Genomic DNA, 19,205 nt, shown 5'->3' on the forward strand with positions numbered 1-19,205 from the left:
TGAATGGTACAGTGGTAGAGCTTTCACCAGCCGTGTCAGAGGTTGAGAGTTCGAATCTGCCCTTGTATGGATTTTTTATTTTTTTCGTATAGTTTTTTTTCTCTCATCAAAACGATTATGTTCATCAGTGGTTGTATATCAAGCAGGGACACGCAAACTTTTGAATTATTTTGTTATTTCAACAGAACGAATAGAGAGTATCCGCAACGCAACGGATTGAAGCGCGCGTCGAGTGAAGACAATGCAGTGTGTGCGAGCCACACGAGTAAACGCGTGTATCTGCGCCACTGATCGCAGCGGCAACGAGCACTTTGATCACTTGATAAAAAAAAAAACACATTTCAGCGCTAGTATCTTATTTAAAAAACGAACGAAATGAATGCTCTGCCAGTTAACTGGAGATGTTTTATTTAGAGAATTTGTAGAATTGGTACATTCAGGGGGGAGGGGGAGACGGGGGAGCTTTACAGGGGGTATGACTTATCTAAATGAGATGTAAATGAGCCCTATTGTCATTCCCAGAAGGGCGAGAACTTGCCAATCTTTAGAAGCAGATTTCTACCATTTCAGTTTTTTTTAAGTGCCTACCTTCAAATGGCCACAACTTCTCCAAATATTATCAGATTTACATGTGTTACACATCGTTGGAAAGCTTGAATACTACACTTTCAGAATATGTGAATAACTCAAAATGCCCCAGAACCGACTTGTGTCCCTACTCTCCGTGACTGGTCACAAATTGCTCAAGATAGTACAAACAGTCTCCTTTACAGCTGGTCTTTGCTTCCACGCAGTGTTCAAACGCCTTTATAAATGTGTTGAACCTTAGAGGATCTCCATCATAAATTGGAATTTCTCGGCGCGGCAGCAGTTGTAACGTTTGCATTTTGACAAGGAGAGCTGTTATGTCATTCTGTTGTTGCAGCAAATTGTAGAGACCTGCTGTCTGATGTTGGCCTTGCAGGGGTTGAAACACTTGTTGGTCTAGAGTGGGTTGAAAGCTTTGACTGAAGGTTGTGTTTGATTGTAACTGAGGGGGTTGAGAGCCTTGAATGACAGTTGGCTTTGGCAAGATAGTTGGCGTGGCTAATGGTGAAGCATTGCTTTGTAGTGGTAGAGATGCATGTCGCTGTGAAGGCAGAGGCACAAATATTGAGGCCTGTGGATTGAGAGAGGTGGGCGGGAGCAGGGCCGTGCAGAGACCTCTGGAGGGGCAGGTGCTCAAAGTATAAAAGGGGGCACATGGAACAAGGCTTTAAATAGGGCTGTGCTCAAAATATCAATACAGCAATATATCAATATGGATGATTCTGTATCGATACGGCAGCAAATGCATTGATGCAGTTTTGAAAAAGAAACAGAACAGAAAAGACTAATTTTAAGTTTAAGAGTAAAAAAATAATAATTTATGTGCACCTATTAATAACTCTGGGATTAGAAACTGAAGTATCTTAAGTTGTCCCAACCTGATGGCTTTTTTCTTCTCTGTTAAACAGAATAATAAAGAACAGCTGTAATAGTAAACTGTGTAGGACAAAATCAACGTGGCCCATGTTTCGTTCAGTACAGTTTTATTTAATGCCATGTCAGCATCTGTGGCTACTTTCATGGCATAAACTGATTTACAAAAATACAAGAGTTACATTTATACAATGAAAATAAAAACAAAGCAAACAGAAAAAATACAGCAATTAATACTTTACAAGATTTTTAACATTAATGTGGTACCTGTTCTGGTAAATTCTTACTAAAGTCCTTAAGTGAGTTTGCTGCCTTTGCTGTTGTTGTTGTTACTGCTGCTGCTGATGATGATGATGATGATGATGATACTGCTGGAGTTGATCTGAGACTGTAGACATTAAAACAAACATACAGGAGATATATTAGCTGATTAAACAATTTTTATGTGACCATGACAAGATGTAAAGATTGCTGACAGTGTTTGGAACTGGCTCACTAGCTCACTGACCTGCTGTAAAGCTGACTCTGCCCAGGCTGCTGGGGGAGATGTTCACAGAGGCTGCTGCACACAAAACATAAGATACTGGTAAGCCTTACCAGTGTTGTGATAATAATTTTTAAGGCACTCTACGTTTTTTTTTTTATTAATACTGTAGAAATAATAACAATAGTTTAAAGTATAAATAATAGTTTTTAGTCAAATAACATAAAAAGACCAGACCCTCTGAAACTTGTCTCTCTCAAACAGCAAACTAACGTTACTTCTACAGCCTACACACAGCAATACAACATCTCTGTCTGCATGCTCTCTTCACGTCGTTCTTGTAAAATAATAATAATAAGTAAACAGACATCAAAAGCACTTCGCTGAGAATGAAACACCACTTACCAGCAGCCGCAGAGTTGAAGATATCCTCTTGTAGTGCGCGTAGCCGCGCGAAATTAAAAAATGCGCGTGCAGCGTGAGGAATCGTCCCGGATGAGTTCGTAAGGTGAAAGGTCATCATGTGGGTCATTTTATTTACGGCTAAATTATTATTCATTAATTTTACTAATAGTTAGATTGGGCAGGCATCCACAAAAGGGCCTTTAATAAAAAAAAAGGAGAGGAAATTTTGCCTTGACAAAAGGGCACTTTGGGCACCAAGGGGCAAAAGGGCAGGTGCTGGAGCACCCAACTCTGCACGTGCCTGGGCGGGAGCTTAGATCTAGCCCCTTTCCTGATATAGGAAGCCATTTCATCAGATTGCCTTGAATGGATGCTGCTACCAACCTGTAGCACTGCTAGCTTAGCAGAAGTGGCAGCTATCTCAATGTCCAGCTCAAGCTGCTCCTTTTTCCTCCTCAAGATGAGCTCCTGCTCCTCCAATGCATGCTTATCCTTTAAGGCAGCAGCTCGAGCCAAGAGCGCGGCCTGTTCCGCCTTCGCCCTGCGTCTGGCTGAAGAAGTGGAGGATCTGCTACTGGAGGATCCGCTACTTGAGCCATGGTGCCTTGACTGCACGTTTGAAATGCTGTCTTGAGGTTGAATCTGATCCTCCTCTTCCTCATCCTTTCCACCAGCAGCTCTTGTTCCATTGCTGGCATCAACCTCATTTCCATTTTCAGCATTGACAACAACAGTTTGAGTTTCAATTTGACCCGGCAAATCATCATGATCATCATCCACTTTGGTAACTGAACAAGCTTTAGTGTCACACAACCATTGATTTGTACCCACAAAAAACTCATTGAAACTCAACATTTTAGCTTGGTACCATATTTCATGTTTGTTTGCTTCATCAGCAGGCAATAAACCCAATAAAGATGTATGTACATGCTGTATCTCGTCACACAACTTATTGAACATGTTAAATTCATTTTCAACCTCACTTACATGCTCTTTATCACCAATCATTTTAACAATAGAATTTTTTGCGTTCGACAGTTTACTAAATTTAGACTTTCTTTCCTTTTCTAAAGTGCTTATTTTTTCCAACAAAGCTTTGGGTGTTAATTTAACCACACGTTTTTCAGTTACAGATTTTACCCCTACACCCACACAAAGTTCAGTCTCAAGTCCAAGTTGGCCTTTTTCCTTTTCAGCCATAATGACCACGCAAAGTGAATTGGCTTATTATTCAATAAGCCCGCAAAATAGTTTTGTATTGCGCAACAACTCGTCTAGACGCGCAAAGTTATTTTTAGACAGTTGCGAGTTTGCTACCAATGCATTGGTTTTACGCGAATGTGTGCACACAAATTACCATGGCCATTCATAATATCAGCGCTGATCACCACGTACCCCAATAGAGCGTTGGCCGGCTTTGATGAATGATGTCCCGATGTGATGGTATTCCGGTGACCCTTTAACTCGCTCCGGTGCAGCTCCTTTCAGCAATCGGCAACTCCAAACATTTGCCCACCTCACTAGTGATGTGACATTTGAACCGAGGCGTCGGAGCGTGTGTCGAGAAAAAATGGGCGTGCCAGATGAAGCCGCGATTCGAGGCTTGTGTTGTTAACGTGAAAATCACGTGACTGATGACAAACGAGGCCTCGGTTTGTGTGGATACGTCATCGGTTCGGTCTGAGTGTCGCTTCTGAATAAAAGGCGGCTCGAAACTCGCGCCACCTTGTGGGTGTTGTCAGCAGTAGTAGAAGCAGATGTAGTAGTGTTAAAGAGTCAGAGAGTTAAATAACTATCATTGTCATTGTCGTTATTGTGTCATATATGTGTTTGGGCTGTATATTATTACATTATCAGGTTAGAATAGTTATAGTATATTGTTATTATTAATTATAGTAGGCTTAGCTATATTATAGTCTTGTTATATTAATTAGATAAGATTATTTGGATTGCTCTGGATTTTTTTATTTGGATTGTCCTTTTGGATTTGTTTGCTTTTTGTGACTCTTCCTTTTTCCTGGTAATGGAGATAGCAAGAAAGAGGGAATCCTGCCCTGTCTGGGCTCAACAGAAGCATCAGTATCCTCATTTATACCAGCTGGCACTGGCATTTTTTAAATAAGTGTGTTACCCCAACACACTTGAAATAATTCTGTTTCTCAATAAAAATCGATTGTAATCCTTCCTTCCAGACTATTCTGTTGCAGTTTACTTTATTACACTCCCTCCAACATAAGCACTGCACTCAACACAGTGTCACTGTTGTTGTTCATACTGTCACTATCCAAACAATTAATGAATATTTAATTAACTGTGTGTGTGACTCTGCACAAGTAAATTCAGACAGAGAAAGATACATATTTTATATTATACACAGTAATGGACAAATGTCTGCTCATGTCTTTTTATTATTGCAAATGAAAGGTTACATACATCAACAGCGAGTACAAAATAAATAAATAAATAAATAAATAAATAAATAAATAAATAAATAAATAATTTTATTTATACAAATATTTTTCTAAAATATATATACAGTTATTTCACACTGGTTCAGAATGAATGAATTTGTCTGCTATTTCTTTGCACAGTAGCTAGGTGTCACTAGTGAGCAATGCTGAATGAAGCTTCGAGTAATGAACCTTTGGCTGAAGCAATGGGCTGCGAGGTGTCAGTGGTTCAGGAAGCCTCATTTTGCCATCACTACACCTCACATCCGTTGTTTCCAAACGAACACCGTTAAATCCACAATATGACAGGTCCGCTTCCTCACGATGAATGATTATCCAAATGAAGCAGTTTTCGACCTAAATTGTACTGACTAAGTCCTAAACGAAGTCTAGTACTGGTTGCTAATACAGCGTGATTAATTTTAGACGTGTGCCCGTATGACCTCACACTAAACAAACGGAAAATTCAGTAATGTTAAGTATTATCTAGCAAGTTTATTTTCCTCCATATATCATACAGCGGCAATATCTTGACTCATAATACATATAACAAAAACAACAAACCGAATTGTTCACCACAAAGGCAAGGCACAAAGGCACAGTCGAAAACTGTTTGCTTCCCAAATCAGCAACACCTGTGTCTGGGTTTCCTCTGAGTTAAATGACCTACCTGGGCTGATCCGAGATCAGCTGAGCCACAAAGCACAAAGCCCCCTAGTGGCACAGAACAAAATTACATAAAATAATACAAAATGAATATGGCTCATACACATTTTTTTGATGTTCTGATTCATTGTTTATAATTAATTGTAATGCATTTATGTACATTGACAGTAAAGGGAGATCAGAACGTTTTTTTTTTTTTTTTTACTTTGTGTTAAATTACTTTTTTCTTATTTTCAGAGGTGGTGCAGAGGATTTTCTCCACATGGATTTAATGTGTCTGTAACCACAAACAATGGCACTGAAGCAATGAACAACTCATTGAAGAGCTTTTACCTGAAGATTTCGGGTACTAAAACAGTATCATCTTTGGTTGAAATAATAGTTACTGAGTTCATCCCTGAGCAGCTCCTCTCATACGCTAAACTTAATTACATGTACAGCAGTGAACACAAGGTCTACAGTGCTAATGTTCCTGAGTTCCTCTGGGACCGTCCAAGAACCTTTGTGCAAAATTGCCTGAAAAACCTGGAGGCAGCTTGTTGTTATTGTATTGAAGGCTCCTGCAAAGGGACTTTAATTATGAAACTGTAGTCATAGTAGTATGACGAAAGAGGGCAGCGTAGTTCGTTAAGCTGTCGTTGTTTGCTGTGTTCGTGCAATCTATTCGAGCTGCTGGCTGAAAGAATGACGATCCTAGTTTGGTTGTGGGGATTGCTGCAGATTGAACATCAAGGTGTTAGTCACTGACCACAAAGTAAGCCGATTGTATTTATATTTGTGTTAACAGTGATTGCTTTCGTGTTATATGCGTCTGTTTTCAGACGAACATGCCCAAACATGCCCTGTAACGATCATTCTGTGGTATTCAGTTTAGTGATATTTTCATATTTGCGATTATTCATTCATAACTTGGATGTAAATCAGTGTTATTGGTTCCTAACAATGTTTTAATGATACCATGTTGTTCTGTCTAGAAGCTACAATACAGAATCAGTGATTAGCATTATGTTTATGTAAATACAGTTCATATACATCACCATTCTATCTATATGGGAGCTGTATATTTATAGTGACACGTTATCACTTATTGCTTGTAGTTCTCTGTGGAATACCCTCTTTCCTTCATTTATTTGTATGTTTATGAAAGAAATATCACTGATGTGAATTAGGAATACTTTGATTTCACTATGCAACCGTGAATGTTTGCTGTTGTATGTATTTTAGTTTCACTTCCATTTCACTTATCTCTTTATTGTACTTATTTTTGCAGACTATCTACATCTGTCACTGTACATCTGTGGCCCTACCTTTCCCTGCTAATACACAGACTAAACTTGATTACCTGTCTCCTCATTATTGGTGCTCTGACCGGCACCCAGGGGGGTTTACTCATCCAGTACCTTACAAAAACCTAACAGTCCAAAAGTCTCTATAACAAAGTGGTCCTTCGAGCCGGATGAGTATTCCCTTCTGACATCATGGATCCTGATGAGGAGATTTCTGGAGGAGCTCGTCCTAGGCGCCTTACTCGTCCTCCAGCTTACCTTCGCCAGTATGAAGTACAGTATACCCGAGGCAGACCTGTTGCTGAGTGTGATGTCCCTCACCCTTGGGAGGCACCTGTCCGTCGGACTCCTCCCCCATCCTTCCAGACATACACTGCCCCTCCTGGTGGGGACCTGGTCTATTCTGATGGCTCACAGATGATATCCTCAGGTTATCAGCCTTTGCAGCCTGCTGAATTCCATCAGCCATTATTCTCCTCACCTCAAGGGGCTGGTTTCATTACCTCTGCACACGACCTCGAGCTACAGCAGCTGCGTCATGAGCATGCACAACTAAAGCAAACTCATCAGGCTTTCCAAGCAGACATGAAGGAGCTGAGGGAAGTCCGTGCTGAAGTCAAAGAGTTAGTTCAAGTGACTCAGTCCCTTCGAGCTGACCTCAGTCAAGCGAGAGGCCAGATTCACTCACCAGAGCAGCCAACAGCATCACAGTTATTCAGTTCTCCGGCGAAGCGGTATGAATCTACACATTTAGCCGAAGAGAGAAATTTTACTGAGCTTCCACCACCATGGCCTGAGCCTGATGTTGATTTGATGAACCGGGTGGATGACCTTGCACTGTCCGACATGGGTGCCACTGTTTACCAACCTGTGATGCCAGAGACTAGGCAGTATTCCTTTGTTTTCTCAGCTCCTCAACCACGCCCACCTCAGCCTGATGCTCATGGACTTCCCCCACCTCCTACTCCTAAAGAGCTTCAGGAGTTACTCAACCCGGTAGCCATGCATTTACATGTTGACCATACAACAGTGCCTATTTCCCCACGATTCAGCTCGGCCCCTGCTAATCCTCCAGCCTTTGCCCCAAAGGTAGAGCCCAGCCTACGTCCTACAGTACCTCATTCTGGGTCTGAATATGTATATAGGGGACCTGCTCCTACGATTCCGAAGTTCAACCGGCCTGACCCTGGCGAGTTTGCTCGTCTCCGGATAGCTCTGAAGAACCTGCTTCCCCCTGACGGGACCGAACTTTTCAAATATCAGATCTTAGTGGATCACCTTAGGTTTGAGGAGGCTAGAATGATAGCGGACGCTTATCTTAACTCACCTACCCCATTCACTGATACCATGGCAGCGCTTCATGATAAATTTGGTCAACCGCATCAGTTAGCCTTAAGAAAGATTGCTAGCGTCCTGGAGAGTCCGGACATAAAGCGAGGCGATATCTCTGCCTTCCAGAGGTTTGCTCTCCAGGTGCAGTCACTGGTGGGGATGTTGAGAACCCTGGGACGTGATGGTGAACTGGAGCTGAGTTGTGGGTCCCACGTCGCGCGCCTCGTGAGTAAGCTACCCCCTGAGCAGCGAGCCGAGTTTCGTCGCCATATGTTCCGCCAACCTGGCACTACACCTAATCTGGTTGACCTTTCAAACTGGCTCCGTTACGAAACTTGGTGCCACAGTTACGATACTGAGCCGATGTCTAAGGGTCTGCATGCCAAGTCAGATTCTGGGAAAAGGACAGTGACCATCCTGCATGGAGTTGGAGAATCCCCGGTGGAGACTTCCGTCACTCGACAAGGTCCTGTTTCACAACCAAAACCTGCTAAAGTGAAACGTTATTGTCCTTTCTGTGACAAGACTGAGCATTACCTGAGTCAGTGTGCATCCTTCGGTAAGCTTAACTCCGACCAGATCAGGAAATGGATTCGAAGTAAGAACCGTTGTTGGCGCTGTGCTAGGGCACACCATGCTTCACAGTGTGACCTTAGAAAGCCTTGCAACCTCTGTCAGGGTACTCATCTCCGTCCTCTCCATGAGGTAAATGTCAGCCAATCCCAGAAGGAGGATCCAACTAACCCTGAGAAGAGCTGCCTGACAAATTCCTCCCCAGACAGGTTCTTTCTGGATAAGCCTTCTGTCAGAGGACGAGTTATGCTCAAAGTGGTTCCAGTGAATCTGCATTATGAAGATCGAACCTTGGATACCTTTGCCCTTCTAGATGATGGGTCGGAGAGGACCATTCTGCTCTCTACTGCTGTTAAGGCTTTGGGCATTGAGGGTGTCCCAGAAGATCTTCCGTTGCGAACAGTGAGAGATGATATTCAGGTCATTCAGGGTTGCTCCATTTCCTTTCACATCTCTCCCCTCTGTAAACCTCAGAGCAGTTATAGGATCGATCATGCCTTCACCGCCGATCGTCTTAACCTGTCTCGCCAGTCGTACCCTGTAGAGCAGCTACAACAGAAGTACAGGCATTTGCGTGGTCTCCCAATCCATACACTTACAGATGTCCAACCTTTACTTCTCATCGGCTCTGATCAGCCCCATCTCATAACTCCGACAGAGCCTATTCGATGGGGTGTCCGGGGAGCACCAGCTGCAGTTCACACGCGTCTAGGATGGACGCTCCAGGGTCCTATACCATCCATGGGATGTCCTCCTACCCCACAGCAATGCCTGCTTACCTCTATGTCTCCGCTTCATGATGAGCTTCTTCAGAATGTTCAACGACTGTGGCAGTTGGATGCGGTACCACAGTGGGAGGGGAAGGAGGTAACTCGGTCCAAGCAGGATCAGGAAGCGCTGCAGTTGCTGGACCAAAAGACTCTCACTCTCGAAATGGAGGGGATCCATCGGTTGGCTACACCCCTGCTGCGGCGAAAGGACATGCCTTTGTTGAACGCGCCTAAAGAATCAGTCCTACCTACCCTCCGTAGTGTTGAGAGGCGTCTGCAGAAAGACTCTGTGAAAGCTGAGGTCTATAAAGAAGAGATGAGGAAACTCATTGAGACAGGAGCTGTTCGGGAGGTGACTGATCCTATACCTGCCTCACCTGAATGCTGGTACATCCCCCATCACCTCGTTAGTCATAATGGGAAGTGCCGATTGGTCTTTAACTGCTCCTATCAGTATCAAGGACAAAGCCTTAATCAGTACCTGTTGCCAGGACCCACCCTTGGAGCCTCCCTGTTGGGCGTCCTTATCCGTTTCAGGGAACGTCCGGTGGCTGTGAGTGGGGATATTAAGGCAATGTTCCATCAGGTTCGCCTTATACCTGAGGATCGTCCTTTACTTCGTTTCCTGTGGCGGGATCTAAAAATGGATGAGGCGCCTAAGATCCTTGAATGGCAGGTACTGCCCTTCGGCACAACTTCCAGTCCGTGCTGTGCCACCTATGCACTGCAACGCCACATCCAGAAACATCCCCTGACGGATGAGGCAATTCGGTTTTCAGTGGAGAGGTGTTTTTATGTCGATAATTGCCTGCAGAGCCTACCCACAGCAGATGTGGCTCGGAGTCTGATTGATCGACTGCGGAATATCCTTTCAGAAGGGGGATTTGTGATTCGCCAGTGGGCCTGTAATGATCCTTCTGTGCTAAATCATCTACCATCCGATGCCCGAGCTGCAAGTGTGGAGCTGTGGTTAACACAGGAGAAACCAGATGTTCCTGAGTCAACGCTGGGTCTGAGCTGGAACTGGCAGACAGACACTTTGTCCTACAAACATCGCCCTGTGATATACCAGACTCCCACTTTGAGGAACATCTATAAGGTCCTCGCTACCCAGTACGACCCCCTGGGATGGCTTCTACCTTATACGACTAGGGCGAAAGTCATCATTAAGCAACTGTGGAACCGGCAGAGAGGGTGGGATGACCCTAACCTGCCCCCTGAGCTCCTACAATCCTGGAGTGGATGGGAGGAAGAACTCCGATACCTTCCCTGTATCTCCTTTCCCCGGCCTTATGTCCCTCCTGAGGTTGGTATGAATGGAGTTAGCCATGAGGTGCATATCTTCTCGGATGCCTCTGAGCAGGCATATGGAGCAGTAGCTTACCTCCGAACCACTGACCAGGCAGGTCAGACTTACCTGTCCTTCATCATAGCACGCTCCCGTGTCACTCCTAAACGAGTTCACTCCATTCCAAGGCTGGAACTCTGTGGAAGTCTGGTTGCGGCACAGTTGGCTAAGTTACTTGAAACTGAGTTGACTCTACAGGTCAAGTCTATTTTCCTTTGGACTGACTCCACCACTGTCCTCCAGTGGTTGCATTCGGAGTCCTGTCGCTACCGGGTCTTCGTGGGAAACAGAATCGCTGAGATCCAGGAGCTGATGCTCTTGGCGTTATGTAGGCTCTGCGGACAACCCCGCTGATGACCTCACGAAAGGACGACCTCTCCAATACCTTGCTGCACCAAACCGATGGTCCCAAGGACCCGCTTTCCTCCTTCGGGACACCAAAGAATGGCCAGTAATCCCCAAGTCTGAGCCCAAGATAGACCAAGTTGAACTGCGGAAATCCACCTTCTGTGGGATCAATACCATGTCTCCCTCTTCTGGCAACATGGATGGATGGAACTATAACACCTGGCAAGAACTATTGGATGTTACAACACAAGAACTTCGGCCCAACTTGGATTCAGGGACTTCTCCAGGAGCTGAGGATTACCGCCAGGCTGAGGTCCGTATCCTCAAACAGGTGCAGCAGGAATCCTTCCCTGAGGATTATAAACTGCTAGAGACTGGAAAGCCAGTAAGGTCTGGGAGTCGACTAATTACCCTAGCTCCTGAAATAGATCCGTCAAGCGGTCTGATGAGGGTGGGAGGTCGTTTGCGCAGAGTGTCCGGCTTTGAAGATTCCATTTTACATCCTCTGGTCCTGGATTCTAGTCACCCCGTCACACGTTTGATCATTCAGCATTATGATGACCAGTTACATCACCCTGGATCGGAAAGGTTGTTCGGGGAGATCCGGAGATACTACTGGATTCTCAGAGGCCGCGAAGCAATCCGGCGGTTTCAGCGCGACTGCCCAGAATGTCAACGGTGGAGGGCCCAACCGACGATCCCTAAAATGGCGGATTTACCTTCTGCGCGATTACAACTTTATAAGCCTGCCTTCCATTCTTGTGGAGTGGATTGCTTTGGCCCCCTGTTAGTCAAAATTGGGAGACGTACCGAGAAGCGTTGGGGTATTCTCTTTAAATGCCTGACCACAAGAGCTGTGCATTTGGACCTACTCCCGAGCATGAGTAGTGACTCATTCCTTATGGCCCTTAGAAGGTTTATCGCGAGAAGAGGAACACCTGCAGAATTATGGTCGGATCAAGGTACGAACTTCCGCGGGGGTCAAAGGGAGTTACGGGAAGCTTATGCCGCACTGCTTCCTGACCTGCAGCGTCAACTTGCCCGCCAACGAATCCACTTCCACTTTAATCCTCCATCTGCCCCTCACTTTGGTGGAGTTTGGGAGAGGGAGGTAAGGTCAGTTAAATCAGCCTTGTACACAGTTTTGGGTCCACAGTCAGTTCCGGAGGAGGTCTTAATGACGGTCTTGTTGGAAGTAGAAGCCATTCTGAACTCGAAACCCTTGGGCTATGTATCGTCAGACGTGGCTGACCCGGTGACACCAAATAGTCTCCTCATGGGGCGGCCCGATGGATCTCTGCCTCAAGCCGTGTACCCCGAGTCAGAGATGTTGAGTCGCCGTCACTGGAGACACTCCCAGATCATAGCGGATCGTTTCTGGTCCAGGTTCATACGGGACTACCTCCCTAGTCTCCAAACCCGGCAGAAATGGCAGGCCTCTCCTCCCAACCTAAAGGAACGGACGGTTGTGATGATTGTGGACCCCCAACTACCTCGGAGCCTATGGCCTGTAGGACAAGTGATCAAGACCTACCAAAGCCCCGATGGTCATGTCAGGTCCGCTGATGTGCAGATAAAGGGTCAAGTGTATACCCGACCGGTAGCCCGCCTGGTAATCCTGCCGGCATTACCAAAGGATAGGCCCCCAGCACTGACTGGTTAAGTCGCCTTTCATGGAAGCAAAGATGCTTTGCATCTTTGGGGGCGGCTGTATTGAAGGCTCCTGCAAAGGGACTTTAATTATGAAACTGTAGTCATAGTAGTATGACGAAAGAGGGCAGCGTAGTTCGTTAAGCTGTCATTGTTTGCTGTGTTCGTGCAATCTATTCGAGCTGCTGGCTGAAAGAATGACGATCCTAGTTTGGTTGTGGGGATTGCTGCAGATTGAACATCAAGGTGTTAGTCACTGACCACAAAGTAAGCCGATTGTATTTATATTTGTGTTAACAGTGATTGCTTTCGTGTTATATGCGTCTGTTTTCAGACGAACATGCCCAAACATGCCCTGTAACGATCATTCTGTGGTATTCAGTTTAGTGATATTTTCATATTTGCGATTATTCATTCATAACTTGGATGTAAATCAGTGTTATTGGTTCCTAACAATGTTTTAATGATACCATGTTGTTCTGTCTAGAAGCTACAATACAGAATCAGTGATTAGCATTATGTTTATGTAAATACAGTTCATATACGTCACCATTCTATCTATATGGGAGCTGTATATTTATAGTGACACGTTATCACTTATTGCTTGTAGTTCTCTGTGGAATACCCTCTTTCCTTCATTTATTTGTATGTTTATGAAAGAAATATCACTGATGTGAATTAGGAATACTTTGATTTCACTATGCAACCGTGAATGTTTGCTGTTGTATGTATTTTAGTTTCACTTCCATTTCACTTATCTCTTTATTGTACTTATTTTTGCAGAGTATCTACATCTGTCACTGTACATCTGTGGCCCTACCTTTCCCTGCTAATACACAGACTAAACTTGATTACCTGTCTCCTCATTATTGGTGCTCTGACCGGCACCCAGGGGGGTTTACTCATCCAGTACCTTACAAAAACCTAACAGTCCAAAAGTCTCTATAACAGTTATACCTCCCAACAAGTTCAAGAGCAGAGTAAGGGGCTTTATGAAGTCCAGAGTGAGCAATCATGTGAATGGTACTCTGTGGATCTCGGAGACAAAGACCGTCTTCCGTCATGTGAATGCAGATCTTTTAAGTCCACTTTTTTACCCTGCAAGCATTTTTTTTGCTGTTTTCAAACACACTGACAGCTCATGGTACTCATTGTGTCCAGATTATATCAGCAGTCCATATGTCACTCTTGACACGGATGTTGTGTCAAGTCAGAAAAATTTGAAGGTGAAAGAAGTGATTGACCATGGCGATACTGTCTGCATCAATAGCCTCGTGGGCACCACACCGACATGTAATGACGAGGACAATACTGAACACCCTGTTGCCATAGACTGTCATGACATTCAGTGTACGAAGACAGACACAGAGGCAAATGGAGTTTCCACTGCACAGTGTGCCCTGCGAGAGAAATTAAAAATTCTCCAGGATCTATCATACATATGTGTGGATCATGAGTTGTTGCTAAATGCAACTGCAGTCATTCATGAAATTACAGGAAAGATGAAATTCTTTGTCCCAAAAGAAGACGCACACTAAGTAAGCAAGATGACAATCTGAAACTGCGTGTACTTCCAACCCGGAAAAGAAAAGGAAAGGTGAAAGGCAAAAGAAGTAGAATTGAGAAAAGAAACAGTGGTAAGGTTACTATGGGAAGGACTGCTGTCTGCATCCATGTTAACATGCATCATTCAATGCAACTTTTTTTTTTTAATGTTGTACGTGACACAGGGGACCAGTCTGTTTTTTTGAAGGAGAACTTGTTGACAGACTTTGCTGCAATAGATTTGCCAGGTGAGTAGTATGTTAAAGTTATACATTTAATATACTGCAACTATATTGATGTAAATTGTTTAGGTGTGTTATTGCAATTTACCATTTGCAATTTTGAAATGTAAAATATGGTATTATTTGACAGAGGCTGAGACACTTCTGGCAGAGCTCAGCAAGCATGAGATTGAGGTAGACAGTGGAGTTAGATTGTCCGTCTGTGGACAGGTGTTAGAGAGCAGTGATTTTGAATCTCTGAAACATCCTCACTGGTTAAATGATAAGGTAGAATTAAGTATCATGATAGGTCAAAAGGAAAGAATAAGGTTGAAATCTTCAAAACTAAGTTTCTTTACTGTTTGTCACAGGTGATAAATGCATATTTGGACACGTTGATGCTCGAAAACAACATTGAAGCCAACACTGGCTACTGCTGTTTCAATATTTCTACATACATGCCTGTGCTCTGGGAACGTGACAGATTTGATGCCTGGATGTTTGAAAAGGTGATTATGACTAGTGTAAATCTTACAATATTTACATTTTGCTATGTTAAAGGGATAATTCACCCAAAAATTTAAATTGTAATTTACTCACCCTTATGTTGTTCCAAACCTGTTTGAGTATCTTTCTTTTGTTGGACACAAAAGATTATATTTTTAATAATGTTGGTATCTACTGACGGTAGTCAGTGACTTTCTTCTTTTTTTTTTTCTTCTACTATGGAAGTCAACGGCTACCATCAACTGTCTGGTTATCAACATTCTTCAAAATATATTTTGTGTTTAGCAGAAGAAAGACATTTATACAGGTTTGAAACAACATAAGGGTGAGTAAAGACGACCGATTTTTTCATTTTTGGGGGAATTATCCCTTTAACACAGGTAGTACCTACTTTGTCATCTGAACATAGAGGCAATATGCATTCCTTTTCATTAGTATCTAAAAAATTAAATGCTTTTATAGTAAATTGAATTGAAGTGATATTCAGAAATTGTTGCATCAATGGTGCTATCTGCTTTGGGTATTTGTTTAATGAGTCTTTAATGATTAGTTAACTCAAAAATGAAAATTCTGTTATTTGCTCTCTCATATTATTTCAAAACCACATGACTTCCTTCCTGGAAACACAAAAATGTCAGACTGTTGCCATTCAGTATAACTACATTTTTTTTTCTCCATAGAATTAAAGTGAATTGCAACCATTTCACAGTTTTCTTGATGTCTGTAAGCAATAAGGTACATGAGGCTGTGCTGTATTGTGAATTCTTTGCGCCTAACAACGTCCTTCAGCCTTGACTTATTCACGATACAGCACTAGACCTTATTGCCTTTATAAAATGGTTACATGGTGCCTGTTCTGAGATGGCTATGAATGGTGACCCACCTTTTGATTGATGATTTCTGCCACACAATACAAATATTGGACTGGAACTAACCATTTTAAAATTCGTTCCAAGATGGCGTTCTCCCGAATGAAGTGGATTTTCCTTCCAATCCATGTGAGGGGCAATCACTGGATACTTCTGGTAGCAGATGTTCCAAATATGGAAGTATCAGTACTGGACTCATTTTTCAGGGAACAATGTCACATATGGGATTTTTACAAATTGAGTAATGTTACTGTACATGTTTTTTTTAATCATAGTGTAGTGTCATACTGTACATATTTTCACTCCAACAGAACTAAGTTCTGCTTGCTTATCGGCCATCATATTGATCTTCATATTGGACACGTTTGTTGAGGTTCAAGTGCGAGTGTTCCCGGCGCACCCCACGTATATCGTATCATCACAGTGCATGATGGAAAACAGAAGTGCAATATATACTTTTTTATTATTTTGGCGCTATTATACACAGCAGAGTGAATGGCACGTGGATCTATAGGTTGAGTGAAGGCAGCTTTCTGCTACTTGCAAACAGACTCCTTTATAGAGATGGCTAAATTGCAAGCCATTAATTAGCCACTCTGATTGCACACACTGTGCACGCTCACTCTCGCTCATATCCAGGGAAAATCATCGCCAGTATCATGACCATGTGTTTTGACGTCGTCACTTAACTTCCAGCTACTTTACTTCCTGAACAAGTGTGCACCTGAGTTGCTTTCACATTCCCGTGAATCACGCCACAGTTCCATTGCTACCAAACTGAGACCACCTCCTACAGGTAATCTCTGGTTCGATACCCTTTGTATGACTGATTTCACATTACCAATTTTTCATTGAAAAAAACTTAAATGAAATTTAAGTCCTTAAACTGGCTCAAACTGAGCGTCGAGTCTGAGGAGGGTTGTCCGACTCCGGTTCAAACTGAACATCGCTACTGAGAGTTTCTGATATTTTCAGTGCGTCCTCCTGACTGAGGAGTATGAACTCTTGAAGCCCCGCCCTCTTCTTGAAAGTTTTAAAGGGATGAACACAGAAACGGCAAGCAAAATTTTTTGCAAAAAAACTCATTTGAGCTAAAACTTCATTTACACACCCTGGGGACATCAGAGATTTATTTAACATCTCCTAAAAAGGGGCATAATAGGTCCCCTTTAAGTTGAACTAGGCCACATTAGAAATACTCATTTTTACCTTGTAAATAATTGAATGTATTCCACTTCTTTACTCAGGAAGTATATGGCTGTGAGGTACACAAAGACGAAAGAATATGCTGATTTCACGCAGCCGTTATTTTGAAATCGAAAGCGAGGCTCCGGTGGGAAGAAAACCGGAAGTGTCGCCTTTAATCACAGGAGAGTCGTGAATGCGATGGCGTATTGTTGTGTTTAATGATGTTGTGTCAATTCTAAAACTGTACATACATTTCTTTCATGCTTTAGACTATATGCAGTGAAATTCATTTATAAATAAAATGTTTTTTTTTTTATATCATTCAGAAAGTAAAAAAGAAGCAGGAATGAACTATATACATATCCTATATTGGATATTAACATCCAATAGTGTAAATCGCGGCAGCAGCTTCAGGTTGGTAGTCCAAAGGCATTGTTGTTTATCTTTACTTCCGGGGTTTTTCCCACCGGAGCCTCACTTTCGATTTCAAAATGGCGGCTGCGTGAAATCAGCGTATTGGGAGGATTCTGGAGAAATGGTGGTCTCTGCTCTGCATCACAAAAAGATGGAAACAATTGTGGAGCCTTTGTACTACTGGTAAGGCATTACAAAGCTTCATGGCCAGAGCTTTTCTTTTTGTAAGAATTTTTTTTTAATACATAAATGACTCCTTTTATGTGGCATTCAATATTTTAAATGTATCTGTCCAGAATGCTCTTGCCCTGACCAGAGGTATCAGTCCCAGCCAACTGACACAACGCCATGCAGTGGAAATGAGGAAGTTTGTGTGCCACAAACTCAAGCAAAATGCGTTATGCTAATATTTGTACTCTTCTTTCCCCGAGTGTTTTTCCTACTTTTTGGCCCCTCGCATCCTTTCAATTCTACTCCCCTTCCCAAATTTTTTTGTAAATCGTATATTTTATTTATTTATTTATTGTAAACATATTTTTCCCTTAAATATGTTGGTTCCCTTGCATATTGTAAATAAATAGTTTGTGTGCAATTCAGTTCAGACCTGTATATATGTTTATACATCATTTCACTGATTCTTGAGAGTCGGGACAAAACATGTCCCACATAGAAAAGTCTAATTTATAGCAAAAATTAAGAAATTCATCATGATTGACATACTTACAAAGTTAAATCTAAAGGAATTCTATATACCTATCTGATTTTTAGAATAACCCTTTTTATCTTTTTGGGGAAAATTTGTTTAAATGTATGGTCTGTGGTTAGAAGGTCCATGTTATTGCACTTGTCCTCAGCAAGAGGTCACAATATTAACCATCCCAAAAAACTTTTAAAAAGCTCTACAATTATGAAAACATATATATCAAATAAAAAATAAGGGGTATAAATATAAAAAACAATGCATGGAGTGAACATCAAACAATATTTTCTATAAAAATCTGCCTATTAAAGTTGTGTCCTCAGTTTCTGTCAACTCCGTCAGATTTTTTCATAAAGCTCTTTAAATCAGGAAATAGCATGGTCAGCTATATCCCTGAGGACCCCTTTTCATCTCCCTGCCTGTGGTGAATGCAGCACTACCACACATTCTCTGGTACATTTTACATTTTTTTATATTTTAGACAAACAATGTCAATATTCCTATGGTCACAGCTGCACCATGTCAATACCATCTTTCTGTTAAGATACTTTTTTTTAAACCATAGTGGATTGAATTTAAGCATTTTAGTGAGGTTATTGGGACATCTAGCAACTGAGGATAAACTACCTAGCTGCAGTGTACAATACATGTTTTGGCAGGAAAATACATGCCCTTACGTCAACTCCGTCAGACGTCAACTCCGTCAGGTTCTATGTCTGACGGAGTTGACCTGTAAGCTGACGGAGTTGACAAATCCACCAATAACCTCTTAATGTGCGAATATAATATTATTTGTGAATATAGTGAAGGGTTAAACTGTTATTTCAGGGTTTTATTTACACATAAATGCACATACATAGCATGCATTACATTATTTAACCATACGTATCTGACTTGTAGATAATGGGCAGGCAGTGGTCTACTTATTATTGTGTAACGTGTAACTTTGCCAGCACTTTAATATATATATTTATATATGTAGAGACAG

General features: G+C 42.5%; 1 long non-coding RNA gene across 2 annotated transcripts in view; it reads right to left on the reverse strand.

Moving 5' to 3' along the window:
• Window positions 1–1,183: 1,183 nt before the first annotated feature.
• LOC309512805 overlaps window positions 1,184–19,205 on the reverse strand; it is a 159,193-nt gene continuing 141,171 nt past the window's right edge. The window contains exons 2-4 of one of the 2 annotated variants that reach the window (XR_014211193.1): window positions 2,351–2,548; window positions 1,970–2,023; window positions 1,184–1,849 (exon numbers count right to left, since the gene is read on the reverse strand). This is a non-coding gene — a long non-coding RNA (uncharacterized lncRNA). Of the gene's footprint in view, window positions 2,024–2,350; window positions 2,549–19,205 lie in introns of both variants that reach the window. The other variant, XR_014211194.1, reaches the window with a different exon arrangement.

Source organism: Leuciscus leuciscus, assembly GCF_965113295.1.
Source record: "Leuciscus leuciscus genome assembly, chromosome: 1".
In the NCBI taxonomy this organism is placed as follows: Eukaryota; Metazoa; Chordata; class Actinopteri; order Cypriniformes; family Leuciscidae; genus Leuciscus; species Leuciscus leuciscus.